The 17,478-nt window shown below is 47.6% G+C and overlaps 1 long non-coding RNA gene across 1 annotated transcript; it reads left to right on the top strand.

Moving 5' to 3' along the window:
* Window positions 1-3,239: 3,239 nt before the first annotated feature.
* LOC149327156 (uncharacterized) lies at window positions 3,240-5,945 on the top strand. Its single transcript, XR_016286161.1, has 2 exons — window positions 3,240-3,460; window positions 5,794-5,945. It is a non-coding gene; the product is annotated as an uncharacterized LOC149327156 (long non-coding RNA).
* The last annotated feature ends 11,533 nt before the right edge of the window (window positions 5,946-17,478 follow it).

Genomic DNA, 17,478 nt, shown 5'->3' with positions numbered 1-17,478 from the left:
GTTTCCGCTACGTAGATTACAACGATGAGCGGTAAGTGCCGCGCGACAAAGCGCTCGCGCTACGCCAGCTTCAGACTCGCAAGAGACGGTTTTGGTCGAGACAGAACCACGGGATCAGTGCCACGTAGAAGACGACGATGAGTAGGCAGTGCCACGACTCCATCAAGAGCAATTCAAGACCAAAAAAAGAACGAGGTGACATCCTTCCATTCAACATATCTAAGGAAACATTGGTGGCCGTCCTGCGTTTCTTTAGGATGCACTTCGCCAAAGAATTTTGCAGGTCAACCTAAGATTAAAGTGCGAAACGTTATACCACGGTCAGGCATGTAATGCAGCTCGGAAATCAACGCCTCTGCGCGGATACACAGTTATGCCAGGAGCAGCGCAGACGCGCCGCAGCTGTCGAGTGGGGCCCAGTCACCGATCACTTCCCCGCCAATGTGGCTGAACTGCACGCGGCTCTCCGGTGTCACGGAAGCGCTGCTGTCACTGACTGCTATCCGAGCTTATATCCCGGAATCGAGGGGAACAAGCACAGCTTCCCAATCAAACTGGCATTCGTTTCCGACATAGTTTCGTGCGGCTCTAGCGCTCGGCGACTTACCGGCCGAAGTCCCGATGCACGCGGATTCCAAACGGCAGTCTGAACTCGACACGCGAATGAAACATCGTGACAACAACAGCACGGTTGGAACACGGACAAGAAAGACTACACAAACACAGGCGCTGACTGACAACATGGTTTATTGCCTTGAACTGGATTATGTAGGCCCAGTTCCGTGACAACACAGGAAAACAATAACTCACTTCCCGTGGCATAGTTATCTCCTTGGTCCATAACCTTCCCTCCAGTCATTGGCATGCTCATGGGCGCTTACAAAGATCAGCTCTTTTTTGCTAAGGTGTACGGATGGCTTGCTGACACATTTATGTGAAAATCTTGATATTGCTTGAGCTTCTACTATCACCCTTGTGGTGGTGTCGCGGCACTTGCGTAGAACGGCCCTTCTTTCAAAGGCCGGTGTGCAGTTTTTACATTGGGTGCAGTGTTTGCTTAGCTCACCCGAGTTAACATCCTGTAGTCTTTCTTGTCCGTGTTCCGACCGCACTGTTGTTGTCAAGATGTCTAACCAACAAGCCAGCAAATATATATTAATGAAGAAAACATGCTTGCGGAGCAGGAGATCGTCTTCAACGCGCACCGCAATCATGGCGACCAGCGGCGGCGCGGCTGCGTGCCAGTGCTTACCACCTATAGACAAAAAAAAAGTTTTCTTAATGTTCAGTATAGGAAGACTCAGTCGACGTGGTTAATGTCAGCTTGCAAACGGCGGCAGTCTTCTACACTGTAAAAAAAGTCCGTGACTTTACGGAGACTTACTACGTGGAAAAAAAGGACCATTTGCATTTTTAGAAAACACGGAGGAGGAGACCGTACTTCAGTTCAATAACGGAGGAGTCGTCATTATTCACCCGTAGACGTTGCAGGGAAGAAAACTTGAACATTCTGTTAGGCAGCAAAGCTTAACACTACAAAGCGGTTGACTCCTTCGGCATTGTGTTACCGCCAAACGCATTAATAACTTAATTAACGACAACAGAAAAAGAGCAAAGGTTGTCATGATTTGACGCCGCTGCTTACTTTCATGCCTGCATGATCAATAATAATTTGTTATTGGAAAGGGGGAAATATCTGTCTCACTGTTTCAGTGGGCCCCTGAGCCGTCCCAGCTAATACGGGAACCATCACAGCAGCGTTACGTTTTTGTTTTGGTCAAACGTTAATGACATTGCTGTTAAATTCTTTTTTTAGAGCATTTGTCAAATGCTGCAAATGAGCGGAGAGAAGTCACTGGCGCGCTTTTTTAATATTAGCTTCGGTTCAGGGCTGCCCACAGAGCCGAAATACTCCAGGCCGTAGCATCTACTAAGACTTTTGAAAAGTGGTGTTCGGGGTACAACACATTCAATTCAATTTCAATTCTATTTTGCATATGCAATATTGCCTCTGAAATCGATAATTATAACTTGAAGCATTTTTGTTAACTGACCGCCTTTTTTTGCACGGTGCCACATTTCCAAGGGGTGCCAAGCGTTACGGTCTGACAGCTGATGTGAAAATGGGCTTACGCAGCACCCTTCCTTTGAAAAATTGTTGCTGAAAAAAAATTTCATGTCTGCTACATTTGCGATCTCTGGGAACGAAATGGGGGGGCCAGGGGCATGTGCGCAGCCAAGCAAGTTGTGCTGGTGCTCATACACCTTTCATCCTACTCCCTCCTCCTCCCCAGAAATTTTAGAGATACTCGCTTTGAACTCGGTAGGTGCCTTGGGGTCACCTTTATACCCCTACGCCACTGAGTGCGCTGCTGTGGTGGCGGCTCCACTTTGCTTCTCTTTTCAACGACAATTTGCGTTCTTGTGGACGCAGTGGCGCAAGTACGCTTTGACGCACGGAAGACCGATGTGTGAAAGGTAAGTGTAATTTCACTGCTCTGCATCAAACAATTTGTCGTGCCGGAGTCATATTTCACCTTTCGCTGCGAAGACAGGTGCTGTCTCAAGCGCGCACAGCTCGGTGTTCTTGCGTAATCGGCATTCCAGGTCCCAGGTATGCAAAAGCGTTGTCACTAGCCCACACGAATCTCGCGTTCATTTAGTACTTACTACGGAATGCCCTAATGCGTGGCGTAGATTACCGAGCAGAGTGCAGCAGCTTCCACAGAGAGAAAACTTTATTTTGCAGCAGCTTCCAGCAACCTTCGAAAAACGACCTTTTTTTTTCGTAACGCAAAGATGTTTCGTTCGCTTTAGGTCAATTATAAATACGACTAAACTTTAACAAACTGATTTAATTAACGCATTGGAAAACAAGAAAGCAGTACGCAGAGAATTGCTCACTACAACTGCTCTTTGAGGCGTCTCGCAGTAGTTACATGCTACTGCTTTGGAGGGTGCGCGTCCAGTTCCGTTCTGCTTCTCCTTGGGTAAAGCTTTCTTTTTTTCGCAGGGGTAGAGGCAGCAGAAAGGGAGGAATGAGCCCATTGTGAAAAGGAACCTTTCCTACCAGAGAGCAGGGGGCACGCCGCGCCGTTCGGGAGAGGGCATCCTCCTCTCCACCTCGGCGTGAATGCCTTCCCCTGCATTCCAAGGTTGACCGTACCATGCGACTTCCTCTATTGTCGAATGTCGCGTTCTTTGAACAAGCCAAGCTAAGCCAAGCACGTTTGGCTGGCGGTGGACGGTGGTTCATTTTGGCCGTTGTGGTCCACGCCGGCGTACGCCAGCCATTGCGCCACTTTCATCGTTCCAGTCTTCGTTGTACGCGCAACCAGAGTAACCATCAACTGTTTTTGCGCGCGTCTTACGCCGACAACGTTTCACCGCAGCTCCTGTAGTGGCCCGAGTGGCTCTTCCTGACGGGTGTGCGGTGCCCGACACAACGTCGGCCATGGCGGTACGTCTCTGGAAGCTCTCGCCTCCCTCCCCATGCCTCTGCCGCGGTTCTTCTCTCTTCTCGACATGTTCTCAGCGCACTCTTCTGCGTCGTCGGATTTTGTCCGTGCTGTGCTCCGCGCGCACCTTAGCGTGCCAGCTCGAGCTTCTGCCTGCTTCAGCCATCGTCGCCTGGATTATCGCCAAGCTGTATTGTTTTCAGGAGGGACCTTTGGCGTGCGCGCCTTTCGCGCTCCTTTCCATTTCACGCGCGCCTTAGTGCGCCCGTTTTCATAATCTATGTTGCTCATCGGCTGCTCCATGTGCTTGGCTACATCTGCTTTGCGCTCACTTGGATACACTGCTTGCTCGTGTTTTTTGGTAGCGTCGCACACTCGGTGCAACCTATCATGTACCGCATCAAGGCAGTACGTGATCAAAGAGTTGGCGTTGACTGGCGGCCTGGTGCAGAGCGCGTGTGAATCGTTTACGTTATAATGACGACGTGGTCAATTAACTCATATCCTTGGCATTCGAACCTCCGTGTATTTGTGTCGCTGCACTGGCGGGGAGGCTTGCATTCCAAATGCTTAAAGGCTGTCTTCGTAAAAGGAATGACGAGAGGCTGCATGACTAGCATTGCTTATTTCATTGTTTGCTCAGAGAAAGCGTTTGTTGTAAGTGAGCAGTAGCCGCTATTTTTCATTGTTAAGTAGCAACATCAGCCAGCATGCATTATCATTTTTACACTTGAATGACTGAAAGAGTATCACAGCATTGCCTTCATTTTTTTTTCTTGTTGCTTGCACAGCATCAATTGTTGTGCCTGCAGATTGCACTTTTGCATGCGTTTTGCATTTTCGCGAGCAAATTTTAGGCAAGAAGTTTCAAAAGCACCGTGTATTGACCTGAAGTGCTCGCTATTAATGTAGCAGTATTTGCCATGCTGAATATCAAATCTACATACTTCAAAGCGTGTTTAGCATCTTGTCTGCATAGACTCTTGCCTTCAAGGAGAGCTTGGAGGTTTCACTTATCTGCTTAGTGTTCGAAGTAACAGCCATCACTGATAATAATACTTATTACAGACATGTTCTGCATGTACAGTCAGGGCGGAATGAAATGCAAACACATATATGTCGTACTTTTCTACTTTACAGCGAGATATTCATTTAGAAAAGGCTTGTAAATGAGTACTTCAGTAGATTCTTTACCCTGAAACATGAATTAGGCTAGCTGTATACTGCAGTTGAAAGCACACAGGCAAAATAATTTGTCTTGTTCATCCACGTGGCTCATATTTCATTCCAGCCTGACTGTACACTACTCTCCCAGCAGGTACCCCAACTGAAGCATGCACTGTCTTGTGAAAAATGCTGCACATATGTTTTAGAAGGGTGCGTGAAACAATGTGCAGCTGCTAATATTGAACTATTAGTATCTGAGACCTGATATTCAACTGAATCGTCAATCTGTCTCCTGCTAGGAAGGCACAAGCATCACGCCCATGGCTAATTGACTGCCCTTCACCCCTGTATTGGTTTCACTCCTTGAGTTATGGTATTAATTACCAATTTTACTACAAGGATATATGAGAGCACATTGTGAGCTAAATATAGTTAATGAAGGTCTTCCACTCTGTACAGTGATGTGGTTGGTCTTGTACATCTTTACTAATGTCTTAATTTTGCTTTATGCAAGCCTTGCCTTCCTATTGTATCCTATGTCCTGCTATGCTACTGCCTTCCTCCTGGTCCTCTCTTCGGCCATTTCTCCTGTTTCCTTTGCACTAGCTATTGGTCCGGTGCCTGCTGTGAAAATGACAGCCAACACTAAGTCCCTTCCTTTATTTCCATGAAATCTTCACTGCTACTACTAATGCTGATAGTACTATATCACTATTTTTGTGATAATAATGTGCAAGATAGTAGCTAAGCCAATGGTAGCTGAGTTGAATATCATGCATATCTTGCATGCGATATATTAACATATTCACTATTACAATACCCTCAATTTCTTTCAGTTCAGACATTTGGTTTATGGTTTATGGGGTTTTAACGTCCCAAAGCGACTGAGGCTATGAGAGACGCCGTAGTGAAGGGCTCCGGAAATTTCGACCACCTGGGGTTCTTTAACGTGCACTGACATCGCACAGTACACGGGCCTCTAGAATTTCTCCTCCAAAGAAATTCCAGCCGCCGCGGCCGGGATCGAACCCGCGTCTTTTGGGACAGCAGCCGAGCACCATAGCCACTGAGCCACCGCGGCGGCTTGTTCAGACATTTGGGCATAGATATTTTATGCTTTTTTTTCTAGTTTAGTCCACTCAAACAAACTTTGCTTTTTGCATTGCAGGTAGAATCTACAATGAGTGCCGCTCTGTCTTATGAGCAGGAAGCAGTATTTATGGATCCTTTTCTTGGAAATGACAAACCTTCTGTCGCCTTATTATGTGCTGAGCCTTCATCATGGGGGAAGCAAATGTCATGACTTGGATTTCTACAGAGGTGAGACATCATACCCAGCCTCATTTTTTCTGCAACGTGCTTAGGGGATTAGCAAACCTTCGTTTAGTACTTCTTTCACCTTTTTTCAGTGCTCCAGCATGGTGAATAGAAATGGTACTCTGGCTATAACATAATGATATATGGCCACATTATAAAGGCGTATGAATTGCTGCACTTATACTATTTTGCATGGCCCTCTTTTAATGCTTTTTCAGCCTTGGTTTGTTGAAACGAGTAGCAAAAATGAACACAAGAACGAGAAAGAACTAGGACTTTCTATATTTTACACACATTTTCTGGCTTCAGCGAATTAATGCCACATAGCCTAGTTCTGCACAATAGTTCTTTCAGTTAAGCACAGCTATATCTGTATTAACAATTTTATGCAGGGACAAAAGGCATTTTGCATTTATATTCTGTACCTCAGTAGCTCATGCAATATGAAAAATTAATTTCATTTTTTTTTGTTTTATACTACAAGACGTCATATAGAGAGCAAAGCTATCAAAACTGAATGCAAAACGTGCACAGTTCGCGTGTACTTGCAGAGGCTTGTGAACAGAGCCCATAGGATTTTTTCCTTTATACAGAATGGAAGGTCGAAAATTTTTTTGCATAATTAGATCGTGATTGGAGCATGAAGTTACATGTTAGAAGATGAAACCTGCCATATTGTACAGGGTTGTCCACTTTTAGTGCAAACACGCGAGCGCATGGCTGTGCTCTTTGAAAGGCTCATTGGAAGGCCATCGAAACGAAGTGGCAGATGAGGCGAAACACCACATTCAGCTCCTTCTCCAGCGCCACACTGCTGCAATGAGCGGCTGTGTCACTTGCAGTGGCTGTCTGAAAAGAGCGGCCATGTGTTCGCAGTAAGAGTGGATGACCCTTTACATTTTGTATGCTAGAGTGCCGACTCTTGCATCCATCTAAAAACATTCATGCAGGTTATCTGGTTAGCCTCCTTCCTTGATACCACATTTCTAGAAATGATACTTAACTATGTCAGCTTTATTTTGATCAGAATTTATAAGAATGTATCGCATACACCAAATTTTGTGATCATATATGACAAAATTCAAAATGTGATTCATGATTGGTATTGTTTAGTCTAGGGCAGTAAAATGCCATGTACCTAGTGCAAAGTAAAATTAAATATGACCAGTCTAACAAAACAAACTCCTTTTTTTTAATAGGGAAATCTTTCGACTGAAATGCTGGAGTGGCTTGACGTGATGAAGACATTGACAGGAGTGCACTGAAAAGTACCCATATTTGGGATGGCACGAGAACTAGCAGACAGCTCTTCAAGCAATTGGTGAGTACCTTGGTGCTCTGCTTCTGCTGTTTAGTATGTGACCAGCTTTTGTTTTTCACCTAATAAGAGTGCGTATCCTTAAAAATATCAGCACAAATTGAAGAGAATTTCGATATTCTTGCATGAGATGCCACTGCGAGAACTTCACTGCTGAATACAGTAAGCACTGCTTGATGGCTAAGTGCCTCTGACGTATGAGAAAATAGATAGGTTGCTGCACAACATGTGGAACTGCCCTGTCGAGCACTTTGTCTTCAGGAAGTGGAGGATTAAGTAGTAATTTCTTAAAGAATTTCTAGAAAATAGCGCAAACCACACGACCGGGAAGAAATAGCTGATTCAACACACTGACTCGAATGACACCATGTGCATGAAGGACCTTATGGAGTTCGCTGCTATGTTGCACGAGAAGAAGGTCACGCAGGATAGGTGTCAAAGACGAGCTGATTCAGGTGCCTTGTTTCTGTCCCTAGTACTCACTGCAGAACTCAATGAACAAGCAGCAAAGGTTACAGCTGAGCATGGCCAGACTCTTGCTCTTCCCTCCACAAGCAAGCTGGAAGCACAGTCCTTTGATACCTTTAATGCGTTTGCTCACAACATACATTGTTGCAGCACGTGGCGAGGAAAGGTACACATCCTTGATTTTAGTGCCAGTGCACTCACAGACCCCAGTAACAGATGATTGAGGTATCCTGTCATATCGACAGGCATCTCATGAGGAATGAATTCTCAGGCTTCAGAACTTATAGTGCTCTTTGCAGAAAATGTCCCAAAGTTTGTTGCCACATGGACCTTTTCGAAATAATGGCCCAGAAAGGCGAGCCTTCCTTATGTATTTTGTGAAAAAATGCCTAAGACGTGGGTATTTCTGCTTCTTCATGGGTGCTGAAATGTTTTTGAGGGAGAAGTTTTGCTGATATAGAACGGTTTTGAAAAAGACAAAAAGAGACTTTGAAGCTGTGCAAAGAAGCAGGAATAACATTTCACAGCTGATGAAGAAGCAGAAAGACTCATGTTTTAGCCCTTTTTTGCACCAGACACATGAGGACACTTCATCTTTTTGGGTCATTTCGATAAGATCCACATGGCAACAGCATTTGGTTAGATTCCTGCAAAGAGCCCATTCTGAAAGCATGAGGATACGCTCCTTGTAAGGCGTACTGCACACTTATTGGAATATCTCAATGGGCAGTGACCGGTATTTATGACTGCATTTTCATTCGAAATCAGAGATCTGTACATTTTCTTGCCCGTGCTGAGGTAATTGAAGCTGTGAGCGAGCATAAGATTTGGGGAAGTGCACTTGCACATTGCTTGTGGGCAAGTTTTCGGCCATACTAAGATGTTGCCATGGTTCCTTGCTCACTAAGGTTTGCAGTGAGTACTATGGACAGCAAGAAGGTATCTGCATTGAATTGTTTTTGGCACCCAACCTGAGCTACCTTCTTTTCGGCAGCTCAGGGCATTCATGCACACAGTGTTGTCCAGGTAAGCGCATTGTGTGTTTTTTCCTGGTCCTGTGGATTTTAGTTTCTTTCCTGTAAAGAAAAAATGAATTTGGTCAATGAAATGTAATGGTTTGGTTCTCATTAAATATTTTTGCAAGACCCTACAAAAGCCAGTTGGTCAATAGTGAATAGTTTGATTGTGTTTGCTAAGTGAGGTCTTTCTTATGCTTTTCAGATGAATCTGACAGCAATATGCAGAAGTACAATGTATGCAATTTGTCATGAAAATAAAACGTATGTGCCTTTACTCACCCAAACACTCTTCTTTCATTCTAAGCCACATGCTTTGTATGTATGCAATGCACAACATGCATAAAGGAAGAGCTTGTGTGTAATAGTACTTCATTTCTTCTCCACCTGGACTGCTATTGTACATGATTGAACGTGAGTCAAGACACGTTGATCAGTTACACAAATTAGGAATCTGGATGCAGTTGACAGCTTATATTCAACTTAACACTCCACGCCATCATTCTGGCCGCACCATGCATCAGCAGTGTCAGTATGACTTCAGAGGGCTTGCCAGTATGGTCGTCTGGCTTTAAAGTTTTGTTCAAGCCATTGGCGACAAGCCGCATCACTTGAGTACACGGAAAAAGGTCCAAGAGAGGTTAAACGTAAGAATACGTAAACAAATTTTTTTACGTTGGCTTACGTATGAGTATACAGAGAAGGGTCCGAAAGAGTTAAACGTAGGAATACGTAAACTAATTTCTTTTTACGGTTGATGTACGTACTGAGTCCTTCTTAAGGACTTGCCGTGTTTCTCATGAGAAAGTGTCCGTTTATGAATTGCGGAAAGTGCTCGGCAACGCATTGCCTCCAGGTTTCTACGTAAACTTGAGCAAATTTTTTTACAGTGTAAGTTCTCAATCTTACGAAATAATTTGTAATAATGTGCAAAGAGCAAAACCCTCGTCTTCACGACGTGTAACGGCAAATTATTAATAAATACTAAAAATAACAGCTGTGCTAAGTTGGAGCTTTGAGGAACTCCCGATGTTATAAACTCGTCGAGCACACAGTGGGATGAAGCAGCTCACGAAGAGGGGGAAAAAGGAACGCGAAAGTCAGCTGGGGGAACTCACGCATCAACTTAACCTGATTAGAACGCAAAAAAAAATGCGATCTCGGTTAAGCGTATTCCGAAGAGGCGCTAATTTCCTGACTTTCCTTGAAAATGCTGAGAGAATCTGCGCTGAGAGGAGCTGGACCAGGGTTACTGGTCAAAGATGTTGGTGGCCATCCTCCCAGGTGATGTCGGCGGCGTACTAGCGCGCCTGTCCGACGAGGAGGTCGACAATTATGAGACCGCGAAAAGAGCACTTTACAGGTACTTTGGAATTCGTGGAGAGGCGGACTCTAAAGTCCGAAGTAATGGAAGTGGGCAGCGCTCCCACCTGTGTGTCAGCGACCAGCCTCGGAACCCTGGTTGGTCAGCTGGGAACACAGCCATTGCTGAGGGAAGTAACGACAGGGCAGGTGCAAGCCCAGAAAGGAACGCAAGTTCGGCAGCTGCAGGGGCAGTATTTGGCGGTGCAAGAAAGTTGTAGCAAGCTCGACGAGAACACAGGCAAAGCGGCCGTCTCTAACCCTGAGGCAGAGGGTGCTTTGAAAAGTGAGGCTGATGCTTTCCCTCAGGAAGACAGTAGTGAGCTCGCAGGCCAGTGCAGTGAAAAAATCAAAGGGGACTCTCCTTCGATGCGGCTGGCGAACAATAGTAGCCAAGTTTAGGAGACGCTTGACTGTAATCAGAGTGACACTGAGTCACCTGAGTGCGCCGCTGAAACACCAGGCCAGAACGCAGCGTTAACCAAAGAGTGCGGTTCAGGTAGAGTTGCGGGCCAGGTAGCTAGGATCATGGGATCGGATAGCAAGTCCCAGGAGAGCGAGTTGCTAGGTTCAGCGGAAAGTAAAATGCAGTCGAGACAATTTGGGGCTACGACGTGCAGTGACTCTTCGAAAGCGCGAGCCGATAGTTCAAGTGGGAAGTCCGGCTCGGTGCCGATTCAAAGAGAGGATGTGAAAGGTGAGGGCACCGCGAGAAAGGGGGGTGCGCAAGACAGGACAGCTGCGGCAGTTCCTGGAAAGCGGCCGAGCGCAAGGAGAGCCAAGCCAAGTGGTGGTCCGCAGAGAATGAATGAATGAAAAACTTTATTGTACAACAAGTGTTCTTTATCGAAGAGTAGGTGGAGCCCTCAGTCCAGGGCCCCAGCGGCCTTCGCAGTCTTGCAAGCCCTGTCGATCAGCTTGAGCTGCTCTTCAGGCTTCGAGCTGGACAGCGCTGCCTCCCACTGCTCCGGTGTTGGTGTGTTGTTTATCGGCACTGCCTGCATTTTCTGACAGGCCCATGTAACGTGGTAAAGCGGTGGGTGTTCACCGCATAGCGGGCATTTGTTGGCATATGTGGAAGGATAAATTTTGCTGAGTAAACTCAGATTGGGGTATGTATTAGTCTGCAGTTGTCTCCAGGCAACCGACAGCTCTCTACTAAGGTCTTTGTGGGGAGGAGGGTAGGCCCTACGGAGGGCTCGTTGGTGTTCGAAGATGGCTCCATACCGTCTACTGACTGCGTCCAGTTCCCCTTCGGTGCGCTCCTCCCGGTTGGCGTATCCTCGGGCATTGGCGTCCGCACATTGGTTCCCTTTGACAGCCTCATGGCCTGGTGTCCACGTGATGAAGCAACTCGTAAAAGTGATCGTCCTCGCCTTGAGTATGTGAATGGCTGCAGTGGATATGCGTCCACTGCTGTATCTTCTGCACGCCTCTTGCGAGTCTGTAATGATGTGTGCATGGGGCTGGTCACTCTGCTGGGTGATGGCGAGTGCAATTGCTGCTTCCTCAGCCTCGAGGATGTTGTTGGTTTTTATCGAAGCGCAGTTGATTTCCCTGAGCTGGTGATCCACCACGCTGGCTACCGAGCCGTATCGGTGTCTGTATGTTGTTGCGTCAACGTATAATACGTCTTTTGCCCCGGCGAAGCTTCTTTCGTGGAATTCAGATCTTGCCTTTCTTCTCGCCTTATGTATATCGGGATGCATGTTTTTAGGAATCGGGCTGATCTCAATGATCCTCCTGATTTCATTTGGAACGCTCTCTGTGCTATTGATTTCTTTCAAAGCGTCCCTCATGCCGAGCAACCGCAGCGTGTTTCGGCCTGTTGCGGACAGTACCAGTCGTGTTTTCTGCGCGAGAAGGTGGGCCTCGATATGTTCTTGTACTGTGTTGTTTATGCCCAGTTTAAGGAATTTCTCCGTCGAAGTGTTGACCGGCAGTCCGAGAGCGCATTTGTATGCTTTTCTAAGAATTGCCTCTAACTGCTCCTTTTCTTGCTCGAGCGGTGTTTGGTAGGGGACGCCGTATAAGATCCTACTGACCACGAGGGCCTGTACTAGCCTACATGTGTCTTCCTCCTTCATACCTCTTCTTCTGTTGGAAATTCTTGCAATCATCCTGGTGATCTGTGCTGTGGTATTTGCTAGCTGTCTGACCGGTTGATCAATACGACGGTTGCTTTGGATCCACATACCGAGGATCTTAACTTTCGATACTTCCGGAACCTTCGTTTCCCCTATGTAGATATCTATGGAGTTTTGCAGATCATACCCTTGTCTGTAGACTCTGAGCACCTCGGATTTTTCAGGGGAGCATGCGAGTCCACAGTGTCGGGCGTATGCGTTGACCGTGTCTGCTGCTCGCTGAAGAAGCTCTTGTTTTTCTCCTAAGGATCCCCTTGTCACCCAGATTGTGACATCATCTGCGTAGATGGCATGCCTGATTCCTTCAATTTCTTCAAGCGCCCTTGCTAAACCAATCATTGCAATATTAAAAAGCATAGGTGATAACACAGAGCCTTGCGGTGTTCCTTTTTCGGGGGTGTTGAAGGTGTCAGTCCTTATGCCTCCTATTCCAATGGTAGCGGTTCGGTTAGTCAGAAAGGCTTTCACATAGTTGAATATTCTCTGCCCACAACCCAGTTTGCTAAGCCCCTTCAGCACAGCCCTATGACTGACGTTGTCGAAGGCCGCTTTAAGATCGAGAGCGAGCAAGATGTTTTCTCCATATTTTGGAACGGTAGTAAGCACCTCCTCCTTGATCTGCAGGAGAACGTCTTGTGTCGATAGGTATTTTCGAAATCCAAACATAGTGTGCGGCATGAGTTCGTTGTCCTCAAGGTGGGTCTGCAGCCTGTGATGCACAACTCTCTCGTACACTTTTCCCAAGCATGATGTTAAGGAAATTGGTCTAAGATTTTCCAGGTTTGGAGTCTTTCCGGACTTCGGAATCATTACTATTTCCGCATGTCGCCAGTCGTCCGGGAGGGTCCCCTGTTCCCAGTGTTTATTGACGAATTCTGTGAATCTTTTGATTGAATTGTCATCCAAATTTCTTATCATGGCATTAGTGATGCCATCCCTCCCTGGTGTTGTGTTCTGTGTGGCGGACATCACAGCGTGTCTGACTTCTTGTATGGTAAGGGGTTCGTCCAGAGCGGGATTCGCTTTGCCCGTGTATGCCAAGCTGCTGTCGGCGTGTGTTGCATTGCCGATATAACGCTGCTTGATGTTCTGTAGTAGTTCCTCGTCAGTGCCTTGGAACTGGTGCGCGATCCTTTGGGTCGTCTTACGAGTTTCGGATTTTGTCGTGGTTGAGTCTATGAGAGCCCTTAGCAAAGCCCATGTCTTGGCCCAACCTAGAGTCCCCTGAAGTTCGTTGTACTTTTGGTTCCAGTCGCGCCTCGAGAGCTCCGTCGCATATTCTTCGGCTTGTCTGGTGACCTCAGCAATCTTACGCTTGAGCCGCCTATTATGCTTTTGCCTTTTCCACCTTTTTAGTAGGCCCCGTCTGGCGTCCCTAAGGTGTAAGAGATGTTTGTCCACCTCGGGCGTGTTGGTAGTGAGGGCGTGTTTGCCAGTCTGTCTTGATTCTTGCGACCCAGCCTTTTATGTCGGTGATCTCAGCGTCTTCAGACTGTGCCCTCGATTTCCTATAGGCTTCCCAGTTTGTCAGTCTAGCCTGGCCATGTTGTCTCCTGATCGGGAGGGTTTCTATAAGAAGGCGCAGGATGCAGTGGTCACTGCCTAGAGTTTCGCCGTCGTTTTCCCATCTTGCGTGCCTTACCCCTCTGACAAATGATAAGTCTGGGCACGAATCTCGGTTGATGCTGTTCCCCACTCGCGTGGGTTGGGTGTGGTCAGTGATGAGGGTGAGCCTTCTACGATCAGCTTCTCTGGCTAGATCCCTGCCTTTCTGGGTTTCCCGAACGTAGCCCCAGCTTCTATGCCAGGCATTAAAGTCCCCCAGAATAACGATACCGTTCTTACCTGCTGCTTCTTCTGCTTTGCCTAGCAGGTAGCTGAAATTGGCTTTCCTGTGGCTTGGCGGGCTGTACACGTTAAGTAGGAAGGTGCTTTATTGGCTTCTCTTTTGGGTAATGATTTCTATAAGGACGTGGTCAATGTCCGTTCCGTCGATGTCGTGTCTGATTGCGGTGACTGCTTTCGCAACCAGCGTGGCGACCTTGCTTTGCCCCTGCCCCTCGTAGACGGAGTACCCCGCGAGAGTGAGTGAGCAGCCGGTTTCCTGTAGGGCGATTATGTCTGGCGGAGAGGTGCAATTTGTGATGTGTTGTTTAAGAAGACCCTGCTTTCGGCGGATCCCACGGCAGTTCCACTGCCATATTTCGAGGGTTTCCAACTTGACCGAGCGTTTACGGTTGCTCGCCATACTGAGATGGCCTGTTATAGGGTTTTCCTCTGGATTTCATGGCTGTGAATTGTACTAGACGCTCTCTATCCTTGCGCGTCTCGTCTTGGATGTTGGAGATGAGGTTGCTAAGATTTGCCAGTGCATTGTTAACAGCAACCATGGCAGTTGTAAATTCCTGGCGCCCTATAGTTGTCGCGTGATCTTCATCTGTTTGCGGGTTAGTGTTGTTCTGCCCTGTTCTTTGGGCCTTTAGTTCGTCTATCAGATCGTTTAGTTTCTGCCTCAGCTCGGCGTTTTCTGCCCTGAGCGTCTGAATTATTTGTCTTAGCTCTTGAACTTCCGCGTTAACTTCCCCATTAGCGTTGTTGCCTATCACTGTTTTCTGTGTGTTTGTGTTTTTTGGAGCGGTGGGAGAGGTAGGGAAAAGATGCTCTTTCCAGCTCACCCTGGTTGCTTCCTCCTTTTTTGGTGTGGTCTTCTGCTGCTGCTTCTTTTTGGTTTCTGGATCCTCACAGGTCCTGGACGCCGATCTCAACTTTGAACCTGATCTCGATGCCGATTTGGACGTGGATCTCGAACTGGAGTCCTCGCTGAACCAGCGCTTCCGGGCCCGGCCGCGTCCGCCATTGTCTCCGCCGCCTGGTTCCTCTTTTTTTCTCGTCCGTGGTCTCGGTTTCCTGAGGCGCTCCTTGCACTCATTTGCCCCTGTACGATGCGCTTCCGTGCATAGCACACACCTGGGCTCGCAGGAGTGTCCGTCCTCGATCACTGGCTCGGTGCATTTAGAGCAGACGACGACGTCAGGTGTCGGGCATACGTCCGCCCTATGTCCGGCCTTTAAGCATATATAACAAACTTGCCGCGATGATCGATAGAGGTAGCAACGTATCTCGCCGCCGTAATAATAGACGTAGCGCGGAACGATCTTTCCCTCGAAGGTAATGACCGCGCTTTGGGATTTGCCAAGCATTCTTGCATAAAGTATTTTGACTCCTTGGGTACGTAGCCGAAGATGTGAGAGTAGTTCAGTTGGCGTGGTCCCGGCGTCCACTCCATGAATGACACCCTTGCATGAATTGTCCGGCGCGGCCACGTAAGCTGTCACTGCATAGTTCTTTGCATCAAAGCGCAGACTCGAAATACACTGCACAGCACTGGCAGTCTCCATGCTTGGCGTGCTGAGTATAGCGATGTTGGATCCGTTGCGCAGCCGTATAAGGAAGCGGCCTTCGTTGCAGATGTCCGGTTTTCCGCATGCTTTAGTTATAGCCCGGGCCATCTGATGCGTGCTCAGTTCGCTGATGTTGAGTCCATTCTTCGGTCTAAGTATGACTTTGAAGTCGTTTTTTGGCAAAGGAGGTAGCTTCTCTCGCCGAACGGGATTCCACTTGAGTTTGGGTTGGCTCAGCGCTGAATTGTCCGCCGCGTCTGTCCCGGCCTCCGGAACGGCAATCAGTCTCGAGTTCTGGTATTTGGCAGTGAACAATCCCCCATTGTCGATTGTTCTCTTCTGCGAGAGGTCCGTAGCGTTGTCGTTAGCGTGGTCGGTAGCGTTGTCGGTAGCGTTGTCGGTAGCGTTGGCGTCGCTTTGAAGATTCTCTTCGAGCGGTGTCGTGGCTCCGGCCGACGCCGCCGCATCAGCGTCAGCCATCCTCACGGGTGCGGCGTGAGATGTAGCAGCGTTCCTTCGGGCCGACGGCCCGACGCCGCCTAGGCCTAGCGCGGCGTTCTCTGCCTTGGATTTTCCGACGGGCAGAAAATGGCGAAATCGGGACTCACGGATGTAAAGCGGGTATCCACGGATTTCGCTTGATCAGTAGAAAGAGATGGAGTGCTCCATTTTCTACTGCGTTGATGTTTTTCGGTTGTAAGGAGGCGTCGAGGCAGGAGCACTTGCGAACGGCGTTCTCTTCGTCTGGCCCGCTAGCGGCTTCCCGTCCGCAGAGAAAGGATGACAGATGGGCCCAAAACATTGTAAGAGTGAAGGCCGGTCCGAGACTTACACCGCGGCACTCCAGATGCGATTGGCACCGCACGAAAGCCAGATTGGCTAGACGGGTTCGCACAAAGCGAAAGCCACCTGCCCATCGCGGCGACGTTGTGGAAGTGCTTGCAGGATAAGTAAATTTTGCAGTGGGCCGCAGAGAAGCAAGTACAGCTATCACTCGAAAGAACGCAGCGCAAAGCGCGCCTGGGGAAAAAAAAAATGAGAGCAAAGGATACTCAAGAATCGAGAGAGGAGTACACGATGGCATTTCTTTCATACTCGATCATCCACCTCACGCATTCTTTTGAAGTCTGCTAAGGCGTTGTAGACGGCTAGCATGACTCATTCAACGGAACGTTATACCTGTTTACATTCCTCTGGCGAGAATACAGGGCACATGCTAGCATTGTTATACTGTGAGAGCAGGTTTGCGAAGGTTGGCCTACTTTACCATGCTCTTTTATTTTCCTTGGTCTGTGGTGTCAGTGGTCTATTTGTGATAAGAACGTCGTACCCTTTAAATACAAGCCAACATTTATTTGTACACAGTGTGCCTTTCAGAGACTTCTAATTGCCCGTTTGGGTTCAGAGTGCTCATAATTCGACTTGCAACATTAAAAAAAAAGGTGATGGGCCCTACTTGAGCGCTGTTCACGCACGCTGGCTATGCTATTATAGGCAGACACGGAGTGAGGGAATAGTTATCTCTCGCCTTTTTAAATAAAATAAATGAATAAACTTTAAGGGCACTGTGCGTAACGCGCATGTTTGTTAATTTTGTTGGAATTTTTTAACACCCATGGGTCCCGAGTTTCAATTCAATACCCGTAATCGTACACATACAAAGCGGCGACGATGTGGTTGAAGCTGCCTTGGTCATATGGCGTTTCTTCCGCCAAACGGTCCTGAGCGAAAGGTGAAGTAGGTAACGGTTTGCCATCCACTTTCGGCCGACGAAATGGAAGAAATGTTTTACGGAACTGCTTCACTGCAAATTTCAGGGGGCAC

This window comes from Amblyomma mixtum, chromosome 10 (genome assembly GCF_055824585.1).
Source record: "Amblyomma mixtum isolate Tamu chromosome 10, ASM5582458v1, whole genome shotgun sequence".
Lineage (NCBI taxonomy): Eukaryota > Metazoa > Arthropoda > Arachnida > Ixodida > Ixodidae > Amblyomma > Amblyomma mixtum.
Note: the sequence above shows the minus strand (reverse complement) of the source record. Positions and strands in the feature narration are given on the sequence as shown.